Source organism: Nerophis ophidion, linkage group LG03, assembly GCF_033978795.1.
Source record: "Nerophis ophidion isolate RoL-2023_Sa linkage group LG03, RoL_Noph_v1.0, whole genome shotgun sequence".
Taxonomy (NCBI): domain Eukaryota; kingdom Metazoa; phylum Chordata; class Actinopteri; order Syngnathiformes; family Syngnathidae; genus Nerophis; species Nerophis ophidion.
In genome coordinates, this window is record NC_084613.1 from 49,454,843 (window position 1) to 49,482,541 (window position 27,699).

The window sequence follows — 27,699 nt, forward strand, 5'->3', positions numbered from 1 at the left end:
CGCTTGAATAGCCCAAGCTGACAATTTACAGCGACAGATGGACTTCTGAGGAAATGATGATGATGATGAGCAGCCCCTTGGCATACAGTATTTTATGCCAGCGCCATTCAACAGGTGGACCATATCTGGCCGGGAAATTACATCATACCGGCCCCCAAGTTCAGTACAAATGGGAGTCAAACATTATTGCAGCAAATTCCTAAAAACATTATAGGGCCTACTGAAACCCACTACTACCGACCACACAGTCTGATAGTTTATATATCAATGATGAAATATTAACATTGCAACACATGCCAATACGGCCTTTTAGTTTACTAAATTGCAATTTTAAATTTCCCGCGAAGTGTCGTGTTGAAAACGTTGCGGTATGATGACGCGTATGATGACGCGTGCGTTTGACGTCTCGGGTTGTAGCAGACATTATTTTCCAGCCCGATCCAAGCTATAAGTAGTCTGCTTTAATCGCATAATTACACAGTATTCCGGACATCTGTGTTGCTGAATCGTTTGCAATTTGTTCAATTAATATTGGAGAAATCAAAGTAGAAAGATGGAGGTGGGAAGCTTTTAGCTTTTAGCCACACAAACACAGCCGGTGTTTCCTTGTTTAAAATTCCCGAAGGTGAAGCTTTACTATGGAACAGAGCGGTCTAGCGAACATGGATCCCGACCACATGTCAACCGGCAGGTTTTGGTGAGAAAATTGTGGTAATAAGTTGGCTCTTACCGTAGTTATGAGCGGAGCCTGCGTCCTGCTACGGCAACTATTACCTCCTCCTTGAGACACTGGCGGTCACTACACCCGTGGTCACACCCCTCCGACTTTCAGGTACTATATAATCTCACTAAAACACCAGCAACACAATAGGCACATAAAGGATTTTCCAGAATTATCCTAGTAAATATGTCTAATAACATCTGAATCGCTCCCACTGCAATCGTCTTTTTTTTTCTTTTTTTTTCTAGTCATTCACTCTCATTATCCTCATCCACGAATCTTTCATCCTCGCTCAAATTAATGGGGAAATTGTCGCTTTCTCTGTCCGAATCGCTCTAGCTGCTGGTGGCTATGATTGTAAACAATGTGAGGATGTGAGGAGCCCTACAACCCGTGACGTCACGCGCACATCGTCTGCTACTTCCAGTAAAGGCAAGGCTTTTTTATTGGCGACCAAAAGTTGCGAACTTTATCGTCGATGTTCTCTACTAAATTCTTTCAGCAAAAATATGGCAATATCGCGAAATTATTAAGCATGACACATAGAATGGACCTGCTATTCCCGTTTAAATAAGAAAATCTAATTTTGATAGGCCTTTAAAGTGCTCCTGGTTTATAGAAAAACTTGAAACACTTGGATCCTAACTGAGGCATTCCTCGAGGCACCCCTTTAAGTCGGCTCAATTTTGGTAATGTGATTCATGCTGTAGCTCGTTTACTGCAGATGCAGTCAGTGTAGTCATTTATATAACTTCTTTAAGTAGTGTTATTCGAGGTTCCATTTTGGGTCCTTTGTTTCTCATCATTTGGGCTAATCAACTGGTGGCCCCTGAATTAAAAAAAACAACAACAACTTGTGAGAGGCTCACATTTTGCAGCAGATTCTTAAAATCACAAGAGTGTTGTCATAGAGATCATTTTTGGCTAGCTTTTTTGCAGAAGGTCCTTAAAAGAGCAGATAGCTCCTGTAACTCTGAGAAAATAAATAGCCCAAAATGAAATGTCTCCTGCAGAGGACATTGGTTCTCCACAATATACAAAATAAGACTGATAGTGAAGGGAGAAATTTAGCTTTTTGGAAATGTGGTATCCAAAACAATTTAGTTGAATAGGCCTGCTCTATGTGTTTAGTGTCACAAAGCAAAATGTTTGTCCCTTACTTGAAATGTGTACCAAGTAAAAATCGATTTGACACGAATATGAACATGAGTATTAATTACAGCCCCTCTATTACAGACATTGTTTAAATCAAGATATTTGTCACTGTAAATGGCAGCAAATTGTGTTAATTAAAACATGTAGTTCTGTCACTTTGTTTTGTTTTTTTGTGTTCCTTTATTTTGAAGAGCCCACTCTTATTCTGTTACTTTCTTTATTGCGGACGCTTGACTTCCTGTTCACATCGCATCCGACGACCGACATCAACAGCATGCTCACGTTCCTCCAGGACTGGTAAAACATGCTTACAACTATTTATATGTCATATTCTGTGTTAACATTTGTGCGAGGTTATTTTATTGTGCTTCGTGTTTGTGTTGTTTATATGTCACATTTAGGAAAGTCATACGAGCTGTGCGTGGAAGATTGGCTAACAAGCGGAGCAAAATTAGCGCGCTTGGAAGCGGAAGAGGTAGGGGGATACTGGTGGTTTATTTATTGTAAAACGAGTGGTTAATTTTATTTAAAACAAACGGGAAAATGTCATAATTTTTATTTTATTAAGAGATGTAACTTGTAATATTAAAAACTTAATTCGTGTAAAAAATCATCATTTGAGTTTACTAAAAATATTTTTTTATAAGTTTAAAAATGTAAACATGATTTTTGCATTGTTTCCTGGAAATATGGTACGATGGTATTTGTATTTTCTGTCCATCTTCATAGTTTTCACGGTGTCAAAAATGTGAGGAGAAAAGGCGGAGAGAATTAAAGTTGCACCAGTCGAAGTCCTCTGCATCTTGTGTCATTAATCCAAGTGGGCCTCTACAGTCACTAATTATTACTTATCTATGTTATGCAGCATGGTTTCATGATATTCCATGAATGTTTTGGACTTGTGTTCATGGTTTCCTTAGTTTCCTGGGTTTTATATTTTGCCTGTCCAGTGCTCTTATTTTTATTCCACTTCCTATTTGCATCCATTTGACACCACTTCTTATCTGGTCTAGAGCAATGGTTCTCAACCTTTTTTCAGTGATGTACCCCCTGTGAATATTTTTTTAAATCAAGTACCCCCTAATCAAAGCAAAGCATTTTTGGTTGAAAAAAAGAGATAAAGAAGTAAAATACAGCACTATGTCATCAGTTTCTGATTTATTAAATTGTATAGCAGTGCAAAATATTGCTCATTTGTAGTGGTGTTTCTTGAACTATTTGGAAAAAAATATATAAAAACAACTAAAAACTTGTTAAAAAATAAACAAGTGATTCAATTATAAATAAAGATTTCTACACATAGAAGTAATCATCAACTTAAAGTGCCCTCTTTGGGAATTGTAATAAAGAACCATCTGCATTCATGAACTTAATTCTAAACATTTCTTTACAAAAAAATAAAGTTTTAGCATCAATATTTATGGAACATGTCCACAAAAAATCTAGCTGTCAACACTATGGCATTGTTGTATTTTTTTTTCACAGTTTATGAACTTACATTCATATTTTGTTGAAGTATTATTCAATAAATATATTTTTAAAGTATTTTTGAATTGTTGCTATTTTTAGAATCTTTTTAAGAAATTTCACATACCCCTTGGCATACCTTCAAGTACCCCCAGGGGTACGCGTACTCCCATTTGAGAACCACTGGTCTAGAGGCCTTACAGCAGAAAAAGTTACACGAGAGGCGAGACGGTCATCAATAAATAACATTCCCCTCAGTTTCATTGTTACTATTTGTCTTTTCTGCTTAGCTCATCTAATTACAAACCCTTGGTTACACAAACAAGCTTATTTACTTTTCAAATGACTGCGCTGATCTCTTTTTTGTACAAACTACCTCTTGTTTGTAAGACGTTAGTCGGCGACATGAATGACATCTTGCGGCACTTGGTCCTGACAGATGTTAATGTCCTACTTACAGTGGCTGTCTTTTTTGAAAATGCATTGTTTAATTTATCAGTGGTAAATGCAGATAATCTCATCCAGCATAGTTTGTTGTTCTGTTGTCTGTCCATGTAGCATTCATGCTAGTGACGCCTTCCTCCCGTTTCGCTTTAAAATGCTGTTTTAAACTTGAAGTGTGTCGATGAGTAGAATGTTTGTCGCTGCAATATTACCCTAATTTTATCTAAAGTTCCATCGGAGTTTGTTTTGAAAGGCGCGGAGCACATTGCTCTATCTATCATCACACTGGCACGTGTGACTGTGCAATGTACGCCACCTTCTGGTGGTCAAAGCAAACACTGTAATTTATCTGTATTCATTTATGGCAATGCAATATTTTTTTTTTTTTATTGATCACATACGTTAAAGCTGACAACCCTAAAACACACATACTTACGCACATACATATATAGATATATATATATATATATCAATATATACATACATCAAATCAAATCAACTTTATTTGTAAAGCACATTTAAAATTTACCACAGGGGTAGCCAAAGTGCTGTACAATAGGCAGGTTAAAAGATAAGACACGGAATACATACATATATACATACATACATATAAATACATATTTGTATGTAAATATATATATATATATATATATATATATATACATATATAAAAGCAGTTAACAAAAAGTTTGGGAACCAAACCTCGCCTCTATCTTCCTAAGTAGAAGTTTATTTTGAGCCCCCTGTCCCTCTACCGGGACCAAGTTTTTTTATTTATGTGGAACTATTTTGATACTTTTTTAATTCAAAGCATGTTTGATACTAAGATAAATTCATGGGAAATACATTGTTCATTAATGTTTTTTTGGTGCAAAATATCAAATTTAACATAATTTAAACAAACGTGAATCTATTTTTCATATCAAACCGAGCCTGGTACTAACGCTGCACACCATGGGTACAATGAGGATGTTCGGGGAAATATGCCATTACTTTCTTATCAGTGACGTACAGTAGCATGAATGGGCTATGAACACATTTGCGGTAAAATTTTAAATGAAGCGCTCTGTCATTCATTAATTGACATTTTACTTACTCACGCTAAACAGGGGCCTCCATGAATCACGGGCTGCTACGCACACAGCCTGGGAGGGAAGGGCGGCCCTGTTCATGCTGCATAGGTAAAATACACACGGCTTAAATATTGTAAATCCAGTATTGTCAACCACGCCGCCAGACAATTCAAATTTTTAATTATTTATTTAAAATAGGGACAGCACATGTTAATAAACATATCCATCCATCTATTTCCTACCGCTTGTGGGGTTGAGGGGGGTGCTGGAGCCTATCTCAGCTGCATTCGGGCAGAAGGCAGTGTACACCCTGGACAGGTCGCCACCTCATCACTAGGCCAACACAGATAGACAGACAACATTCACACTCACATTCACACACTAAGGGTAAGGCTGAGTACCCGGAAAGAACCCACGGAGTCAGAGGGAGAACAACATCCTCACAGAAAGATCCCGAGCCCAGGATCAAACCCAGGACCTTCATATTGTGAGGTGCCTGCACCAACCCCTGTTGCACCGTGCTGTCAATAAACATGTATGTATAATAGCCTTTGGCTAAAACCTGACATATTTACAGTAACATGTATGTATAATGTAGATATGTCAGGTTTCAACCAAAGGCTATTTCCTGCATTTCTCACTTTTAGTCACTAGGGAGCAGTAGAGGACAGGCAAGTCTTTAACCTCTTAGTGCAGAATTCAGCCCTGGAGGTCACTCTTTTTGCAAAGGAAAACAAAGTTATTTGACCTGAAATCCTGCATATGTTTAAATGATATGCTCTGTGGGTAGCCCGATTCAATTTCAATTATTATCGCCCTTACATAAAATGTGTCATTATTCTAATTACAGAACATATAGTGTGAAGCAGCTGGAGAAGGCACTATTGTTGTTTGTGGGGGAAATGGGAGAACATTTGTATGAAACAAAGATCTTAGCTCACATTTGGCTCTGCCTTTGTGTTCTCAGGCTCCGATGGGGTTAACAGGACATGGAGACAGTTGGGCCGCACCCACGCATCTGATTTAAATAACGCCGCGTTTTGGCGCGAGACTGCGAGCAGACCACGCCCATCTTCATACCCGCCAGCCTCCCTGCCGCCTGAGTGGCGGGAAATGCAAGACTAGAAGGGAGGGGGGAGGGGGCATAACACAGAAATGAATGAGCAGTAGCGGCTCACCTACCAACTGCACTGGTTGCCGTGGAAACCCAAAACAAAATCTAGCAAAGGGGTGGAGGGGGGTGGGGGTGGAGCAACACCCACCTTCCTGTTGTGGCGCGAAACTGCAGAGAGATAAAGCTCTCTCTGTGGGAGGAGACAAAGGCAAGCATGAGTGGAGCAGACCAGAACAAAGAGGGTACCCTTACCCCTGATCAAAGCCCCACCCCCCAAAACACACCCTGAAAGCTGAAGGCAAAATGATGAATGACTGTTAGAACCTGAGCTTGCAGCTTCATTATTCTTCTACATTTGGGTAGAACCTGATTGATTGATAGTTTTATTAGTAGATTGCACAGTTCAGTACATATTCCGTACAATTGACCACTAAATGGTAACACCCGAATAAGTTTTTCAACTTGTTTAAGTCGGTGTCCACGTTAATCAGTTCATGGTAAGTCCACAACACAAGAGAAGAATTTGAGAAGACAATAACAATAAACACTTGGCCCTGCGATGAGGTAGCGACTTGTCCAAGGTGTTCCCTGCCTTCCACCCGATTGTAGCTGAGATAAGCGCCAGCGCCCCCCGCAACCCCAAAAGGGAATAAGCTGTAGAAAATGGATGGATGGATAACAGTAAACACACATTCACTGTTTTGCCCAATTAAACATACATTATCAAGCTAATTTTTACATTTTTACACTGGCTTACTCCTTTTTACACCTGCATGACAATTAGTATTGTTGAGAGACACTGAACATGAACCTAATGAACCCGAGACTCAGGCTGATACACACTTGATGTGCTAGTACATGAGATGCGGTTCAACCCCCGCTAAGGTAGAGGAACCGCAGGAAGGTCACATGACTAACACAGACCACTAAAAGCATCCACCGAGCACTCAAGTCATTTAATTAGATTTGAATTTCATTGGTCATCACAAACATGATTGTCCTGCCTTTAAGGATCACTGGTGTCTGTGGGTCAAAGTCACACAACAGCAATTTTGTCTCATTTCCTGTCTCCATTTAGCTCAACACAAAAACAGGATATGTGTACAGACTATGCGTTTCCTGGGCCTTGTAATAGGCTCTGTCTTTCCCCGCTTTTACAATAAAGATGGGTGCCAAATCTCGGTTCCATAACGGACATACGCGGTTTAACCAGACCAAAAAAGCTCAGTAGCTAATGCATACTCTGAAACCTGCAACAAGTGCTTGAAGGTGTGATTGTGCAAGTCATGTCATGTAATACATATAGCATCCTGACAGAGAAGTGGCGACTTGTCCAGGGTGTATCGTGCCTTCCGCTTGAATGCAGCCAAGATAGGCTCCAGCATCCCCCGCAACACCAAAAGGGGCCTACAGAGCCCCACGGAATTTGACGCTTTTTATAAAAAAGTTGATTGCCGACCTTAACACACAAAAAGCGGCCCTTAGTTCCAACTCAGTAACACAACACTTCCTGATTATGCGCCAATCACGGTAACAGTGAGTGAGGTGCCTTAACAAATTGTGGGATTTTGGACAACAACGTCACGAGACAAGGAAGTGGGGGTTTTTTTCACGTTTTTTGCTGCTGGTGATTTTGCGACTATTATGAAGAAAATTTGATTTGAATTGTATTTCTTTGTTGTATGTCTTTGTTTTTTACAAAATTCTATACAAAAAAAAAAATCTGTTTAGAATTTTTTTAGGTGCCGTTTAATATAATAATGATGCGAATCTTTCAATGATTTGATTTGGTTTCGATATGATATGTAAATATATATGTATATAAACACTATATATATATATATATATATATATTAGGGCTGCAAATCTTTGGGTGTGCCACGAATCGATTCAATATCGATTTATGAGGTCACGATTCGATAATATATCAATTTTTTCGATTCGATTCTCGATTCAAAAACGATATTTTTCCGATTCAAAACGATTCTGTATTCATTCAATACATAGGATTTCAGCAGGATCTTCCCCGTTCTGCTGACATGCTAGCAGAGTAGTAGATTAAAAAAAAAAAGATTTTATAATTGTAAAGGACAATGTTTTATCAACTAATTGCAATAATGTAAATTTGTTTTAACTATTAAACAAACCAAAAATATGACTTATTTTATCTTTGTGAAAACATTGGACACAGTGTGTTGTCAAGCTTATGAGATGCGATGCAAGTGTAAGCCACTGTGACACTATTGTTCTTTTTATCCATCCATCCATTTTCTATCGCTTATTCCCTTTTGGGGTCGCGGGGGGCGCTGGCGCCTATCTCAGCTACAATCGGGCGGAAGGCGGGTTACACCCTGGACAAGTCGCCACCTCATCGCAGGGCCAACACAGATAGACAGACAACATTCACACTCACATTCAAACACTAGGGGCCAATTTTGTGTTGCCAATCAACCTATCCCCAGGTGCATGTCTTTGGAGGTGGGAGGAAGCCGGAGTACCTGTAGGGAACCCACGCATTCACGGGGAGAACATGCAAACTCCACACAGAAAGATCCCAAGCCTGGATTTGAACCCAGGACTGCAGAAACTTCGTATTGTGAGGCAGACGCACTAACCCCTCTGCCACCGTGAAGCCCTGTTCTTTTTATTATTTTTATAAATGTCTAATGATAATGTTAATGAGGGATTTTTAATCACTGCTATGCTGAAATTATAACTAATATTGATACTATTGTTGATAATATTCATTATTTCAACCCATTTTTGTTTGACTACTTTTGGTTTGTTCTGTGTTGTGTTTGTGTCTCCTCTCAATTGCTCTGTTTATTGCAGTTCTGAGTGTTGCTGGGTCAGGTTTGGTTTTGGAATTGGATTGCATTGTTATGGTATTGCTGTGTAGTGGTTTGTTGGATTGATTAAAAAAAAAAAAAATCCCCATAAAATAAAATAAAAATCGATTTTTTTTAAAATTGAGAATCGATTCTGAATCGCACAACAGATTCAATTTGATTCGTACTCGAATCGATTTTTATCGATATGTGGGAAATAAATCTAAAAAAATATTTTCCCACACCCCTAATATATACATATATATATATATATATATATATATGTATATATATATATATATCAATCAATCAATGTTTACTTATATAGCCCTAAATCACTAGTGTCTCAAAGGGCTGCACAAACCACCACAACATCCTCGGTAGGCCCACATAAGGGCAAGGAAAATTCATATATATATATATATATATATATATATATATATATATATATTAAAGTGGAGCGAGGAAAGGGGGAAATCCTGTCCCTCAGTAGCTTGGGGGTGCAGAAGAGGATGGGGGTTAAAAAAAAAAAAAAAGTTAAATAAATAAATACATATATATATATATATATATATATATATATATATATTAGGGGTGTGGGGGAAAATATATATATATGTATTTATATATATATATATATATTAGGGGTGTGGGGGGGGATATATATATGTATTTTTTTATTTTTTTTTTTTATTTTTACAGTATTTACATGTATATATACAACTACAGTATGTACATATATAGATTATACATACACAGTTCATGCCAAAAGTTTGGACACACCTTCTCATTTTATTGTTTTATTTTCATGACTATTTACATTCTAGATTGTCACTGATGGCATCAAAACTATGACACCTGTGAAGTGAAAATCATTTCAGGTGACTACCTCTTGATGCTCATCGAGAGAATATTAAGAGTGTGCAAAACAGTAATCAGAGCACAGGGTGGCTATTTTGAAAAAAAAAACTACAATATAAAACATGTTTTGAGTTATTTCACCTTTTACATAACTCCACATGTTCACATTCACAGTTTTGATGCCTTCAGTGACAATATACAATGTATATAGTCATGAAAAAAAAAAAAACATTGAATGAGAAGGTGTCTCTTTGCAAATTGATTCTAAAAAAAAAATCAACTCCGTTTTAAAATGGTATTTAGAAACATTGTTTTCAATCGACTTAGATTAGGTTCAAATAAGAATCGCAAGTTGGAATTTTTTGATGACCCCTACCGTTTAAGCAATAACTTTGTTTTAAAAGTACCGATTTGGCACCAGCATCAATGAAATCTAAACGATACCCATCCCGACTTTACACAGGTTCTGTAGGTGCACACCATCTATTGCATAAGATCCACTGTGGCAATCCCACGGGCCATGACGATATCCAAGGTTAACGCTGGGCACCATCTGATAAAAGCACTGAGATTGTATCTGTACTATTCAAATGCATATCGATGCAAATACACTCTCCCATGTTCTCTCACAATGCAGTAATTGGTCAACACTTTGGCTTTTGATGTGTCTGCTGGTGTTGGAGAGGGGGAGGCTGATTACCCGCAGGGCGTAAAACACAGGCAGTAAAACAGATACCTTGTGTGTTTGTGGGGGTGGGGTGGGGCTTTAATGGTTTTAATGGTTGTAGGGGTTCAACGATGAGGTCTGCAGGGGGTTAAAGTGGAGCGGGGGAAGGGGGAAATCCTGTCCCTCAGTAGCTTGGGGGTGCAGAAGAGGATGGGGGTTAGCAATGAATGGGCCTACATTCAAAAGATGCAGCAAAGTCCCAACTTCAGCTGAGGCAACTTTACACCACCAAGCGAAACAATGGAACATCTGCTGGCTGACAAAGCAGAGTGGCTCTGAGTCCATCTGCTTCTCGGGCCACAGCAACAAGTTTAGTAAGATGGTTTACTGATCAATAAACCCAGAGGTTGCATTTACACTACAGATATTCAGTAGTCACCTAAATACGGGATAGTTTGCGATCACACTTTGAAGTTTTGTCAGCAAACCAAATAATGGTCTCAGTTATACATACGTAGGGGGTCTTTACCCAATATTGATATCGGATATTGGTCCGATATCAGCAAAAATATAAGTATCAAATTATATCTGGTTGCATCTGAAATGTCCTATATAAGCTCCAATACAACCTGTATTGCAGCGTGTTTACTTGTGCAACATTGGACAGCCAGTTTACATTTGAATGTCCTCCAATAAGCACACAGGGTGGGTTTTTCTTGGTATCTCTGGAAATTTATTTATAAAATGACCTGACTAAAATAAACATAGTAAGCTATAGGCTACTAGGAACGAGCAGCTACACGACAGGTAAGCACACAATAGCAAACAAGCCAGATATACATAATAAGTGTCCTTAATTGAACAATATTGCAGTCTAAACACCACATTTGTCAATTAACACAATTATCAAATAACTATAGTTAGAAATTACTTACAGATACAAAGTCTCCAAGGCAAAAGAAAGTATCCTGTTGTGATTCGCTTCCCGGATCACATCTTTTGTCTGTTTTTTAAGTCCTTTTTGGTTTTTTGATTGTTTGGACTCTTCCGGTGCTTAGTCTGTGTGTGCACTTCTTGTTTTGGTTACCATGGTTTCCGATTTGTCCCAGCTGCTCTTGTTTTACCCGCACGGGTGTCTTGATTGTTACGTTAGTATTTAAGCCTGCGTTCTACCTCAGTTCGTCCTTGGTTTGTCACTTGCTATATGCAACACGCACATTTTGGTTTATGTAGTGATTGTTTCCTTGCTAACTCTCGACTTAGCTTTGGGGCGCTCGGCACGCGCTTTTTGGACTGTTTGGACTCTCAGCTAATTTTAGCATTAGCTTCCCGTGCGTAGGCACGCCATTTCTTTTCTGTTTTGTACAAGTGTTCTTTTATCATTTTGTATATTAAAGTCAGCTCTTACCTGCTATCCTGTCTGTCTGGTCCTGCTGCATCTGGGGGTGACAACACGCACATCCAAAATGCGTTACAAATGTGACATATCCATTAACAACTGAGCTTTCCTAATTATTTTTGTGGCCACCTGGTTTCGCCAAAAAACTGTTTCCACTCAACTGTAACCTAAAGACAACATAAATCTCTTTCATACTTACCATTGTTCTCTGTTTGAGTAATTTACTTGATCAAATCTGCTCTAATATTCCACACTACACAATAATAAAAATATACATGATTTGTGATCGGATCAATATCAACACTTATAATATCAATATCGGTATCAGAAGTGAACATTTTTATATCGGGACACGGACACTGCTAATCCGATGCATAAAGTCTTACCTCGGTTGATTGTATATAATGTACATATCAGGGCCAAATGTTCAAAAGGCTAAGAAATTTGGGGCCGGACTTCTCGCTTCACTATTTTTTTTTAATTTAGAATCAGCATTTTCTATAGTGGATGTTTGTTTTGGATCTATTTCTTTTGTCTGGGTAACAAATTAAACAAATAATGGGTTGTACTTGTATAGCGCTTTTCTACCTTCAAGGTACTCAAAGCGCTTTGACACTACTTCCACATTTACCCATTCACACACACATTCACACACTGATAGAGGGAGCTGCCATTCAAGGCGCCAACCACCACCCATCAGGAGCAAGGGTGAAGTGTCTTGCTCAGGACACAACGGACGTGACGAAGTTGGTACTAGGTGGGATTTGAACCAGGGACCCTCGGGTTGCACACGGCCACTCTCCCACTGCGCCACGCCGTCCAAAGAATAAACCTGTGTAGTAAAATACAAGTGTTGTTTGCAATGGACGCTGGCCACCTGCCGAGACGGGCAGGTGACGGAGGCGAGGCCCAGAGGAGGAGAGAGGCTAGCGCGAGGCTTGCCAGGCAGGACGAGACCCCATCGAAGGATCGGTGTCTTGGGCGTCAGACAGCATCCAGCGGCCAGGATCAACATGCGACTAAAGAAGGTGCTCTCTCCTGATGAAGGTGAGGAAATAAGGAGATCGTTCGAAGTTTTGACAGCAGAAGTATTAGCTATCAAGCAGTACCAACAGACAATAGTGCAGCTGGTGGAGGAGGTAAAAATTCTACGCATTGAGAATGACGCAAAAGACCTACAAATAGAACAATTAACGGACCGAGTGGACGAGCTAGAACAGTACACAAGAATAAACGACGTTATTCTGACCGGGCTTAATATAAAGCCCCGTTCATATGCTCGGGCGGTGACCGCCAATGGTGGAGAGGGGCCTGGGAATTTGGACATATCCACAGAGAGACTAGTTGCAACATTCATGGAGTCCAAGGGTATACTCATGGACATTGCAAATGTAGAAGCTTGCCACCCAGGATGGATCGGCACCAGTAATAATAATGAGGTTCGCCAATAGGAAATATAAAACTGCATTACTAAAACGAGGGAGGAAGTTAAAAGGAACAGATGTGTACATAAATGAACATTTAACAAAGAAAAACGCAGACATAGGCAGAAAAGCATGTAGCCTAAGAAAACAAGGCAAAATACAACAAACATGGACAGCAAACTGCAAGATATTTATTAAACTAAATGGAACACCAGAGGAAGCAAGAGTAATAGTCATAAAGAAAATAGCAGAGCTGGATAAATATCAATAACAATAAATAAATTAAACACAACCATGACAAAAACAAACACAATCAATCAGAAAGAGAATTTATAACCTTTTCCAGCATTGATCATAACGGGACAGAATACGACAGTGCTATAGTGCCAGACACACATTGTTTTTCTCACATGGACAATAATTGTTTTTATTATTACAGAAGTACAATTCAACACTAACATTAATTACAAAAACAAACTGTCAATTATTCATATTAACTGCAGAAGCTTGTATGCCAATTTTAACAATATGAAATCATTTAAAGAACCTTTCAAAATTATTGCTGTATCAGAGACATGGATGGATACAAAAAAAGGAATGGACTTTGGACTAGAAGGATATGAACTCAATTATATTAATAGAATAAATAAGAATGGAGGCGGAGTTGGTGTGTATGTGATGAGGGACTTCCATTACAAGGTGGTAAAAACATGTCACTAGCTATTGACAATGTTTTAGAGTGTATTACCATTGAGATATGTCATGAAAGAAGTATAAATGCATTGATAGGTTGTACAGTATAGAACACCCAACTCAAGTATTGAAGGATTTGAAGACTGGATTAAGGGAACTTTCAATGGAATCAGTCAAAAAGTACTTTTTTTATGTGGAGACTTCAATATAGATCTCTTGAACAACAATAAGCAAAAGTCCATTAATGATTTCATAGATACAATGTAAAGTATGAGTTTGTATCCCCAAATCACAAGGCCATCCAGAATTGCAAGTCACAGTGCTACACTTATTGATAATATCTTCACTAATGTCTTTGATAATAACACAACAAGTGGACTGTTAACAACCGACATCAGCCACCATCTGCCAGTTTTTACTATTTATGATGGGAATTACAAGAAGAAGAACATTGACAAAAATACATTTTAAAGACTATGCACAGAGGAAAGAATAATTTCCTTCAAGGAGGATCTGAGGAAACAAACTGGGAGAATGTATACAATGAAGATGATGTAGATGGTGCATATGGGAATTTTTTCAACACCTTTCTAACACTCTATGATAAACATTGTCCTTGGAAAGAACTTAGTAAGAAGCAAAAGAAAAACAACCAACCATAGATGACAAAAGGACTGAGAAATGTTTGTCACAAAAAAACACATTATATCGAATATTTATAACACAGAGCTCTATAGAGGCAGAAAATAAGTATAAGAAATAAAAAAACAAGCTAATTGGTATACTACAAACATTTAAGAGGGAATAAATACTACAGTCAATTATTAAACCAGAACAGAAACAACATGAGAGCAACATGGGGCATCCTAAATAGCATCATTAAAAATGCTGCTAAGAAAGCCCCAGTACTTTCTAGATGGAAATAGAAAAAATGACAATATGAACCAAATAGTTGAACATTTTAATGATTACTTTGTGAATATCGGAAAAAATCTGGAACAAAGAATTCCAAATGCAAATGATGGGTCAGTTGCGGACTTGAGTGAGCTCATAGACAGACATCCCAATTCCATGTTTCTTAAGAAGGTGACAAAAGAAGAAGTAATCTAAATTGTAAAAAAAATGTTAATCTAAGACTTCAACCGACTGTCTTGGAATAGATATGGTAACGATAAAAAAGGTTATAGAAGATATTTCAGAACCTCTTACATATATCAGTAACATATCATTTCTAACCGGAAAATTCCCAGACACAATGAAAATTGCAAAAGTTGTACCAATTCATAAGAATGGAGACATACACCAGTTCACTAACCACAAACCTGTTTCATTACTTCCACAATTCTCTAAAATCATGGGAAAACTATTCATGAGCCGATTAGATAAATTTATCAACAAAAGTGGGACGCTCGTGGAGACTCAATTTGGATTTAGAGCAAATATCTCAACATCAATAGCATTAATCAAAATATAAGAGGAAATTACTAATGCAATAGACGGTAAAGAATGTGCAGCTGCAGTTTATTCTTGGATTTAACAAAAGCATTCGACACAAGTAATCATGATATTTTAAAACAAAAACTAGAACGATATGGCATCAGAGGTTTGGTATTGAACTGGGTAAGAAACTATTTAACCAACAGGAAGCAATATGTGAGGATGGGTGAAAATACTGTATGTCAACACCATTGGATATAGCTTGTGGTGTACCCCAGGGAATAATACTGGGACTAAGATTGTTTAATCTTTATTTAAACGACATTTGTAAAGTTACAAAGGACTTGAAGTTAGTTTTATTTGCAGACGACACAACTGCTTTCTGTTCAGGAGAGAACACACAGAAGATAATACAAATAATAACGGAAGAAATGAACAAATTAAAAAAATGGTTTGATTAAAAACAGACTATCTTTGAATCTCAGTAAAACTAAAATAATGCTATGTGGTAACAGTAGAAAAGAGCATCAAACATGGATACAAATAGACGGAGTAGATATGGAAAGTGTAAAAGAAACCAATTTTTGGGGAGTATTAATAGATGATAAAATGAACTGGAAATCTCATAAACAAAACATACAACATAAGGTGGCAAAAAACATTTCAATAATGAATAAAGCAAAATACGTCCTGGGCCAAAAATCCCTTTATGTTCTCTACTGCTCGCTAGTGTTACCATATCTGAGTTATTGTGCAGAAATATGGGGAAACAACTACAAATGTGCGCTACATTCGTTAACTGTGTTACAAAAAAGATCAATTAGAATAATACATAATGTTGGATATAGAGAACATACAAACCCTTTATGTACTGAGTCAAAAATTTTAAAGCTCGATAATTTGATAAAATTGCAAACAGCTAAATTGATGTACAAAGCAAATTATAACCTGCTACCAAAGAACGTACAACAATTCTTCTCAACTAAAGAGGAGAAATATAACCTCAGAGGAAATTCTAATTCAAAACATTTGTATGCACGTACAACACTTAAAACCTTTATCATATCAGTATGTGGAATTAAATTATAGAATGGATTAAGTAAAGAAGTTAAATAATGTACTGATATGATCCAGTTTAAGAGGCTGTTCAAATTAATAGTGCTTACAAAGTACAAAGAAGAAGAATTATGAGAAACACTTTCAACCTTATTGAAAATAAGATATTCTTCATCTCAGTATGTTAATAATGACTGAATTAACTAATTACATATTACAAAACTGTTGTATTACTCATTCATGGATGTCCATCCATCCATTTTCTCCCGCTTATTCAGTTTTGGGGTCGCGGGGGCGCTGGCACCTATCTCAGCTACAATCGGGCGGAAGGCGGCATACACCCTGGACAAGTCGCCCCCTCATCGCAGGGCCAACACAGATAGACAGACAACATTCACACACACATTCACACACTAGGGCCAATTTAGTGTTGCCAATCAAACCATCCCCAGGTGCATGTCTTTGGAAGTGGGAGGAAGCCGGAGTACCCGGAGGGAACCCACGCATTCACGGGGAGAACATGCAAACTCCACACAGAAAGATCCCGAGCCTAGGATTGAACCCAGGACTGCAGGACCTTCGTATTGTGAGGTAGACACACTAACCCCTCTTCCACCGTGAAGCCCTTCACGGATGTCATTTTATTTTAAAAGAGGTCAGTGGATGAATGTATATCATTGTAGACGCTCTGACGTGGTAAAGGGGTAGGATTAAATAAGCTTTGCTTCTTCCTACTCCTTTTCGGACATGATGTGATGTGAAATGATGTGGGATTGTTTGATGTATTGTGTTGTAAGTCTGTTCATGTTCATGTTGAAAATAAACTAAGAAAGAAATAAATAAAATGTAAATTTGTGGTTGTTTACATTGCTCCAAGTTTCCCTCTGCAACAGGAATGTTCTAGTGGTTTTATTTTTGTTAAATTCTGGTCTTTGGTTGTAATCTGGGATGCAAAGACGGCAGGCATAGCGCAGGTAAAAATATATTTAATAACAAAAACAAATGAATAGTGCAGCAGGGAAGTGCACATGAAGGATAGGGAAATCTAATACAAAGCAAAATTAGTCCAAAGGACCGGAATGGCATTCAAAGTATCTTGATTGGCAACCAGGAACAAGTCTGTCCTCTCTGAATATCAGAGACAGGTTTGCAAGCCGGCGCTCAGAGAGGAGAATAGTGGAAAAAAGAGGCAAACCTAAGAAAAAAAAAAAAGCCCAAATCTGTCACTATAGTTATTCCAATGTTATTTGTTTGCTGTAAAAATGTTAAAATAACTGTTATTAAATTGTGATTCAGAGGCCGGTCTGATGTCATTCATTATTTGGACTATCAATTATTATTTTATTATTATTTTAAATATATCATATTGTATTTTGTTGGAATACGAGTAGTAAATACATATTTTTATAATTTTATAGTTGTTATATTCTTTGAAGGATAATATTTTTATATTTTAATGATGTTAGTACAGAGTCATAGACATAAATGCAATGATAATAATTAACATAATTTAGAAAATCTGTTTTTGGTTTCAGCCAGGGCAGCATGGTGACGCAGTGCTTAGAGCTTGTGCCTCACAGCAAGAAGGATCTGGAGTCAATTCCCTAGCTTGGGGCCTTTTTGTGTGGAGTTTGCATGTTCTCCCCGTGACTGTGTGGGTTCCCCCCGGGTACTCCGGCTTCCTCCCACTTCTAAAGACATGCACCTGGGGATAGGTTGATTGGGAACACTAAGGCCATGTCTACACTAAGTCGTTTAACCCCTTAAACCAGGGGTGTCAAACTCAAATACAGAGAGGGCCAAAATCTAAAACTGAACAAAGCCGCGGGCCAAGATTGAACAAATTAACCTTTTAGGTGGTTGCGTGTATTGTAGCGTCCCGGAAGAGTTAGTGCTGCAAGGGGTTCTGGGTATTTGTTCTGTTGTGTTACGGTGCGGATGTTCTCCCGAAATGTGTTTGTCATTCTTGTTTGTTGTGGGTTCACAGTGTGGTGCATGTTTGTAACAGTGTTAAAGTTTTTTGTAAGGCCACCCCAGTGTGACCTGTATAGCTGTTGACTAAGTATGAGTTGGATTCACTTATGAGTGTGTACAAGCTGCTTATATTATGAGGCTTGGCCGGCACGATGTTTGTATGGAGGATAAGCGGACGTGACGACAGGTTGTAGAGAACGTTAAAGGCATTGCCTTTAAGGCACGGCCCCCAATATTGTTGTCCGGGTGGAAATTGGGAGATATTCACAAGAATGGTTAAACAAGGGAGATTTTCGGGAGGGGCACTGAACTTCGGGAGTCTCCCGGGAAAATCGGGAGGGTTGGCAAGTATGAGCACTAGTGGTGAATGCGGTGTTACAGCGGCACCGCCTCTGTATAATACCGGCGGGCCAGCTCTAATGTTAATTTGATATTGCCTCCAGGGCCAAATGAAATTACATGGCGGGCCAAATTTGGCCCGCGAGCCAGAGTTTGACACCCATGCCTTAAACAATTAATTATTTGGCTAAAGCCACTTTTCAGCCACACTAAATCAGCGTTTAAGGTCCCCCTCCTCGGACAAATTTTTACACGTATAAGTCAGCCGTATAATTCTTGAATTATTGATCATTTACAAAGTGAGTTTGGAGAGGAAGTGACGCCAGAAAGATCGCGCGCACACAGGAAGTAACGTCAGAAAGAATGCGCCACAGCCAGCTTCATAATAAAGCGGTTTCGTAGCTCACAGCTAACCACTGGGAGTATGACGGCGTGTCATCCAGACATGCCCGTGTTTCTCTTTCTTCTACATGTACAGAGGTCGCGTTGCGCGGGCGGATGGAGGGGTGCGGGGGTCTTAAACGGTCGCATTGTTGTATGTGGACACGGATAAGGTTAGGTGTGATTTACACTGGATAACCTTTTCCGGCTTAGTGTAAACAGGTCCTAAATTGGCCTCAGAGTGTGAATGTGAGTGTGAATGTTGTCTGTCCATCTGTGTTGGCCCTGCGATGAGGTGATGACTTGTCCAGGGTGTACCCTGCCTTCCACCCAAGTGAAGCTAGGATAGGCTCCATTCCCCCCATTGCTACCCCGAAAAGGACAAGCGGTAGAAAATAGTTGGATGGATGATTTATGGCTAGTTTTACTGTTTTAATATAAAAATATTGAAAAACCGTGATTGATAACAGCACTTTGATAAACTCAATGGCAGACTGGTGTCAGCGGACTATCTTAAATGCTAGATGAAAACAAGAGATAATAATGTATTTTTCCATTAATAAACTAGTATGTGATCGTTCTATACGAGGTATACGAGGCAGAGGTGTTATAGTGCGTTAAAGGACCAATGAACAACCTAGGACGCCACAACTTCCACCGGAAATAATAATAATGAATGTTATTTGTTGCACACTTCATTTAAATAAATGAAGTATGTTTATTTAAATTATGTGTTAGACACGTCATGTTTAACATGTATTACAACATGTATTTTAATACATGCATTAAAAAAATAAATGCTTTATTTTAATATATGATTTATTATTCATTTGTAATAAATGACATGTTGTATTTGAATGCATGTCAATTATTTAAAAAATCAATATTTAAAACAATAAAAGTGTAGCCATTAAAACATATAACACACTAAAACTAAAATAGAATAAAAATTTCCAAAACATTTCTTTCCTGCTTGTCTGACAGAGAGTTGATATTGTTGATTGTGTGTAATGTCTTTGGCATGAGCTTTTGACGTTTTTCTTTATTGTTTTAAGGCTTAATATTGAAATATCTTAGCCTTTTTTTTAAGATAGAATGACTGTAAGTATGTTAAAATGTTAAGTAAACATTGTCTGTACAGTTATTGAGACTAATTGACCTCAGAAGAAGAGATTTTGTTTCTGTTACCAATATTTCCAATAAGAAAAGCAGTTTAAAATCAAAACAAGTGCTGTCAAATGATACATGTTTTAATTAGAATAAACACTCTTTTGAATTTAGATTAATAACAATTATTCACAGGTTATTACTTTCATGCATAATGACATTTAAAAAATACCCTGATATTTGGCAACAAATGCAATTTTATTTTCCAAATGTCATCTTGGAACATTTTTAAATGTTGAATTTGTCTGATTTGATTGATTGATTGATTGATTGAAACTTTTATTAGTAGATTGCACAGTACAGTACATATTTTATACAATTGACCACTAAATGGTAACACCCCAATAACTTTTTCAACTTGTTTAAGTCGGGGTCCACGTTAATCAATTCATGGTACAAATATATACTATCAGCACAATACAGTCATCACACAAGTTAATCATCATATTATATACATTGAATTATTTACTTTATTTACAATCCTGGGGGTGGGATGAGGAGCTTTGGTTGATATCAGTACTTCAGTCATCAACATTTGCATCAACAGAGAAATGGACATTGAAACAGTGTAAGTCTTACTTAGTAGGATATGTACAGCGAGCAGAGAACATAGTGAGCTCAGATAGCATAAGAACAAGTATGTACAGTGGGGCAAAAAAGTATTTAGTCAGCCACCAATTGTGCAAGTATTCCCACTTAAAATGATGACAGAGGTCTGAAATTTTCATCATAGGTACACTTCAACTGTGAGAGACAGAATGTGGAAAGAAATCCAGGAATTCACATTGTAGGGATTTTAAATAATTTATTTGTAAATCATGGTGGAAAATAAGTATTTGGTCAACCATTCAAAGCTCTCATTGATGGAAGGAGGTTTTGGCTAATAATTACACAGTGTTTTGGACATCTGTGTTAATGAATCTTTTGCAATTCGTTCAACTAATAATGGAGACTATAAAGAAGAATGCTGTTGGTTCAAACCGGTGGATTGCAGCTGCCTTTAGCACCGAAATACAGCCGGTGGTTCTTTGTTTGTTGTGAAGCTTTAACACAGAGCGGTCAAGCGAACATCTTTCTCTATGCCAACCAGCAAGTTTTTGGATGGGATAATTGTGATATTAAGTCGACTTTTACCGGACACTTGAGTGGATTATGCGACCTACTCCTGTATCTGACAAAAAGGCAGCTGTGATCTTGGCTCCTCTCAGAGACAATGGCGTTCACCGCAACCCTTCGACTTTCAGGTATGACTTTATAATCTCACTAAAACACTATTAACACAATAAGCAGATAAGGGATTTTCCAGAATTATCCTATTAAATGTGTCTAATAACATCTGAATCGCTCACACTGCCGTCACCTGGAGCCGTCGCCTTTTCTTTTCTCTTTTGTGTGCTTCACTCTAACTTTCCTCATCCACGAAACTTTCATCCTCGCTCAAATTAATGGGGAACTCGTCGCTTTCTCGGTCCGAATTGCACTTGCTGCTGGTGGCTTTGATTATAAACAATGGGAGGATGTGAGGAGCCCTACAAACCGTGACGTCACGCGCACATCGTCTGCTACTTCCGGTATAGGCAAGGCTTTTTTATTAGCGACCAAAAGTTGCAAACTTTATCGTCGATGTTCTCTACTAATTCCTTTCATAAAAAATATGTCAATATCGCGAAATTATCAAGTATGACACATAGAATGGACCTGCTATCCCTGTTTGAATAAGAACATCTTATTTCAGTAGGCCTTTAAAAGAGCAAGTACTGTCTAAATAAGTTGTGCAATTAATTTACATATATTCAAGATTTACACAAATATTTTTGTGATTAAACACATTTTTGATAGTCCAAGTCTGTTGAGTTTTTACTATATTATTATCAAGTGCCATTCTGGATTCTATGTTTGGAATGCAGGTATGAACTGTATGTATGACAGTATGTACTGTTAACATCTCATCCAACTTTCTGCCCAATAAAATGACAACAAGAAAGAAGCTGTCACTTCTACTTAAATACCACATCAAGGATGATGTGTTTGCAATGTCAAATTAAAATGCTGTGGTCTTAGCGGGAAACTTTTGCTGCCGCTGTTTTGAATTCTTCGACAGGCTCTGTGATTACATGCAAGTCACTGTTTACCAATATAGTGAATGCGATCATCTTTTGATGTCACCCATTAAATTACATTGCGATGTAATTGCTTAATAAATCTTAAATTACCCTAGTCTCTCAAATGCATTGCAAGCACTAACAGCAAGAATGATCATATGAGGAAGTCATGAGAAGTACTGTATGTCAGGTTCATATTTGTAGCAGTGACATAAAAGTACCTACAAATGCAAATTATATGTTTTACGAAACAATGATATACAACACCAAAATGACGCTTAATGGTCCTCATGGCGATATAGGTGATAAAGACAGATGCCACCAACAGGTAATTGTATGGAACAGACCCACAATTTGGGGTGGGGTGACCATCTGCCTCGACCAGATAAGGTAGAGATAATGGAAAAACATAGTTATAGTAAAACCAAAAGTTGTAATAAAGTAAATAAATAATGGCATGCAATAATGATGGACCGCTACTACAATAGGGTTACAGCTATTACTATTAGGGATGTTCTGATCAGGGTTTAATTTTGCCAATTCCAATCATTCATGAGTGCGATTGGCCAATAGCAATAGCGATACTTTAAAATTTAAAATGTATTTATAGTGAGCGCTATTGACAATTTACCAATAAGAACACAATAATTAAACTAATTCCTTTATCTTTTTCTCTACGTGTAATATGTTCAGATGTTTGTCCTCTAGTGAAAGATACTTGATAATGGTACACAAAAAAATTCAATTTCTTTGCCATTATTAAAGTATTATCATTATCTCAGGGGAGCATCTCCACATAATTAGCTGCCAGTTGCTTGTCAGCCGGGCACTAAAATTAAATACAGTGTCAACAAAAGGGGATCGGCATTTGTGATCAGCAATAAAATGCATTAATCGGCAATGGCGATTGCATACTTTTTCACCAAAAAATGGCCGACACTGATCAGTGGCCAATCGATCGGCACGTCCCTTAGCATTATCACAAATACTTAGAACCAGTTATGTCAATGAGTGTGATAATGACACTTAGTTTACCGTACAAACAAATATTACAATTGGCTCTGATGCAGTGCAGTTAAAACATATGACAACTACAATAACAAACCGTTGAATTTTCATATGAATTACTCAATGACAAGAGCAATATTATTTACTGCATGTAAAGCCAGTTTGGATTTGTTTGCATTGTGCAGCTATACCAAATAAGATATTATAATTATTTGTATTACAATGAGGTAAAGGTCACCCATTGCGTGTATAATTTGCTTAAGGACTGAGGTGGATAGTATGAGCGGTTTTAATACCGCATTAAGATGAATATTTTCTGATACTTCGAGAGACAGAAAAAATACTTTCTGACACTACCAATTGAACCTTGTTGCACCGACAGAACCTGTCCACCTTCAACATGATTGTCATAAGCAACGGACAGCGGGTTTAATGCGAGCCCTGACAGCTCACGCAGCGTGACGCCTCGGAGACCTTTTGATGGCTTCATTATCATGGCCGCCATGGCGTTCTCACAGCCACAGATGGCAGCAGTGTTTACACTAACGGGATTAGGATTATCGCCAGATTAGACAGACAAATTGATCAGTCTGCTGCATTGACATGGTATGACTACATAGCCTCAGCTAACACTCTTAAAATGCACAGTTTAGTTGTACTAGTAAACATTCAAGGGAGGCGACTTAGATTATTTTCTATAGTATGTCTGGATCCACATCCGTAGGTGACACCACCACCCCTTTGGTTATTACTATTAGGTTTTTGTAGGTTGGCCTATTAAAAATGCCATTTTGTTTGACTGTGACTGTCATGGTACGAGGGTAGGATCAAATAATATCTACTTTTTGCTTCTTTTAGACATGTTAAATTGCTTTAGTGCAAGTGTGATTGATTTATTGTGCTGTAAATTTGTAATATGATCCAAATAAAGATGTATTCTATTGTGTTGTTCCTACCCTTGCCTGCACTGAACTGTCCTCCGATGACTGTTTTCAGCGGTAATGCTATGTATCTTTTGTGTTTTCAGGTTCCGCGGGGAAATACTGAAAATGTTAATTCATTTTCATTCTCAGCTTCTAAGGCGTTACATGTCTGTTAGGTCTCGTTACAAGTTTTGCAGAAGTATAATACAGTGATTACAGTGGTTGGTCATTTTTTGTCAGTAATCAAAAACTATGTCATCCAAAAACTAAATACCTTTTTCCCCTGGAGTATGATGTATCCAATAATCTGTTCTAGACAAAACACATTTCAAAGAGAATAATCAAAGTTTGACATGGAGAAAACAATGTGAAATACACAAAAAATACAATTGAAATCGGTAAATTAGCATTTAATATAACCTTTACTATTATTGAAGATTCGATGGCTAAGACGGTGATGATTGGAGAGGGAGGAGGCCAAGGGTGGGGTCCCTTCGTACTTTGTCTGACCTTCTTTATTAAAGTGCTAGCACTATCAACATGTTCTTGACGTATTTTTGCATTCTATGTTTGGGCACTCCATGTACAAGTTTGTTATGCGTGACATCTGGCTGTAAAATAACCAAGACACTGTATAGAAACTGGGGTAAGATTTTGGCGACAATTTTCGTGGAACATCAAATCCTACACAAAGTGGGCTGTACGAATAACAAAGGATAGGGTTAACCCCGAAAAAACATAAAATATTCAGTTAATTTGAATTTATGTTCTTTTTACAATCTCAAAGAGAAATGTGTTTAAGTGATTCACAATTTTGCGTGACATACAGTATAAAAGTTTGCTTTGTTTGAAGCATATTTTGGAAAAAATATGACTTTTGTGCACGGCGACCAAGATTATTTAAACTTTTGGAAATTATTGTACACAGACTGCAGTTTAAAGTACAGTAGAATTTAATCAAATCATTATGGTTTCTGTTTTTGTGGTTCACTGTGTACCACTATACAGTCTCTCCTTGATTTTGCAATGTCGTGATCGCATCAATTCACGCAAATTCAACCAATTTCTGCAAATTTTGTCCGGCCTAACAACTTTGTCCAATAACTGCAACTTCCCCGTATATTTTAGAAGGAACAACAACCTTATAAAATATATTTGTTTATCAAAACAACACAATCCTTGCGCATAGCTCAGAGCTACTCCTGGTTCCTGTCGACGGCTGTAAGCCTCCTGTGTGATGTATACCTTTACTTCCTAATGTATACCATTACCTTTATGTATTATTTATATTTATTTCACCTTTATTAAGATAAGGTAAGACAAGTAAAAACATATTTTAATTTGCAATGCTGACCTGGCAAAGAGGCAGCATTCCCATGTTAAAAATGACTATGCATGATGATAAACCCGCATTGTCTCTCATTTGTCAACAAAAATGTGCGCTATCGATCGCTCTCAACAGTTCACAAATGTGCTTAACGTTTGGGGGTAAATGTGTTGGAAAATAAATTAATGCTTAAGATGGAGAAACACTTTTCAAGCATAAAATAAATATGGAGAATCTCTGCAACTTGTCGACGACAGAGCAGACAACTTAATAGTGTTTATTTCTGTTATTTCAATTCATTATGACTGTTATTCTAAATGATTAATTATAACTGTACAGTAAATTCACAATGAGCTGTTACCGCCATTTAGTGTACTTTTATGTTTGTGCTGTACAAAACAGGTAAAACATCAATACAGTATTTGTTTTCCAATTTTTATTGAAATCCTGTGCTTTTGAGGTTAAGGTTACAAGGAACACTTTGGGGTCCTATTATTATGCAAAACCAACTTTCCTTACCAGCTGGTACCAGTTTTTGCGTTTTTGGGATTCCCAAATGTCCAAGAAATTCTCGATAGAAGCCCTAAAACTACAACATTGCTAACCAGGTGTACGCGCAGTCCAAGGGGACATGGGTTTTGCTGTTGTATATGCAAAATTGTGACCGCAAGGAATTGTTTTATATGTAGAAAAAAAATCATAATATGACCCCTTTAAAACATTGATGAATTTATTTTAAAAAAAAAACTTCAATGTTGATGAAAAAATAAGCCTCAAAACATTGCAACTTTGGCCACAACTTTCTGGAAAAGCTGCTGTGAATTTTAGGCTGCAACGATCACAAAAAAAGCCCCCTAAATCCTAAAAGGACTGTATATAATTGTTTCCAATGTGCCACAGTGGACTTTTGCGTGAACGAAGCCCAACTAATAGACTGACATATTATGCTTGTGACCAGTGGAAACTCCCAGAAAATCCAAACAAAGCCTGACAGGTGCTAAAACAGGAACTTGTGAGCTCAAAGGAGTTTAATTGATCTTTTGGGCAGCAGAGTCACTTTGTCGAACATAACGCCATCCCAAACCCAACAAGAGTGTAATACCAGTCGAGGGAAAGAACACATGCAGCCAGTTCCAACTGAATCACACTGTTATGTAACGTTGACCTTAGGTGGGGAGGGCGAGGGACAGGCACGCAAGGAGGAACTAAGCAAAGAAGCATGACCCAGATCAGTAAACACACACATACCTGGGGGGCAACAAACCGTGGCTAATAGGAAGTCAATAAAATAGATGACAACCAGAAGAGTGGGGGATAGGCAGACAGTTAGAAACAGTACGACGAGGGATAAAGATTACAACTTGCATGCCAGCAAGTGGTGGCTGCCGGCTCAGTTCCAGTGACACAATCATGCTGGAATGTGGGTCAGTAGGCAGAGTGAGAGTATGACCAGAGAAAGTTTCTTTAAACTTGTGTGTCTGTGTGGCGGGTGGCTGGAGCCAATCCATCAGCATCTCTTCCCGCTTGTGTTTTTGAAAATAGAATAAAGGGAAGGGTGTGTGAGTATTGAGCAAGTTTTAGGACAACTTCTTCCTTCTGCCAGTAAAAAATATTTCCATTACCGCCAACTGAGACGTTATTTAACGCGACCGTTATCACACAGCATGCCGCAGTATAAACCTATTGATCTTCACCCTTTATTGTGTGACCTATATTTGACAAAGGAATGTTAGCAATAAAAAAACTTGCTATGCAAATCACAAAGCAGTGTCATTTTTTGACATTATCTTTTCCATCACCCACTAACTGTATAAACTGATCACTATAGCCAACCCAGGTAAAAGACAACCAGTCAACATGGTGGAAATATTGCTCAATAAGCTTGTTTTTGTTTTGTTTTTCTTAAAAACTGCAGCGGTAAGAGATTCATCACAAGCCAGCGGATGTTGCAAAACGTAACCCTCCCTGTTACCAAGAACAAAGATGCTCTTTCACTTGTTGCTCAATTTAAAAGGCTGAAAAGGTAAAGTTGATGTCATCAGCACACATGCATTGGTGAGAGTGTAGCCCCTATAAGATAGCTCCTCAAGCAGAACTATTTAATACGTTTGTAATAGTCAACTGGTGTCCTGCGAGTTT

General features: G+C 37.9%; 1 protein-coding gene and 1 long non-coding RNA gene across 2 annotated transcripts in view; one reads left to right on the top strand and one right to left on the bottom strand.

Moving 5' to 3' along the window:
- The window catches only part of LOC133549747 (cytosolic 5'-nucleotidase 1A-like), a 67,602-nt gene that overhangs the window by 24,985 nt on the left and 14,918 nt on the right, over positions 1-27,699 (bottom strand). The gene's annotated exons all lie outside the window — the stretch shown is intronic.
- LOC133549746 (uncharacterized) lies at positions 2,104-8,923 on the top strand. Its single transcript, XR_009806166.1, has 3 exons — positions 2,104-2,173; positions 2,278-2,351; positions 5,828-8,923. It is a non-coding gene; the product is annotated as an uncharacterized LOC133549746 (long non-coding RNA).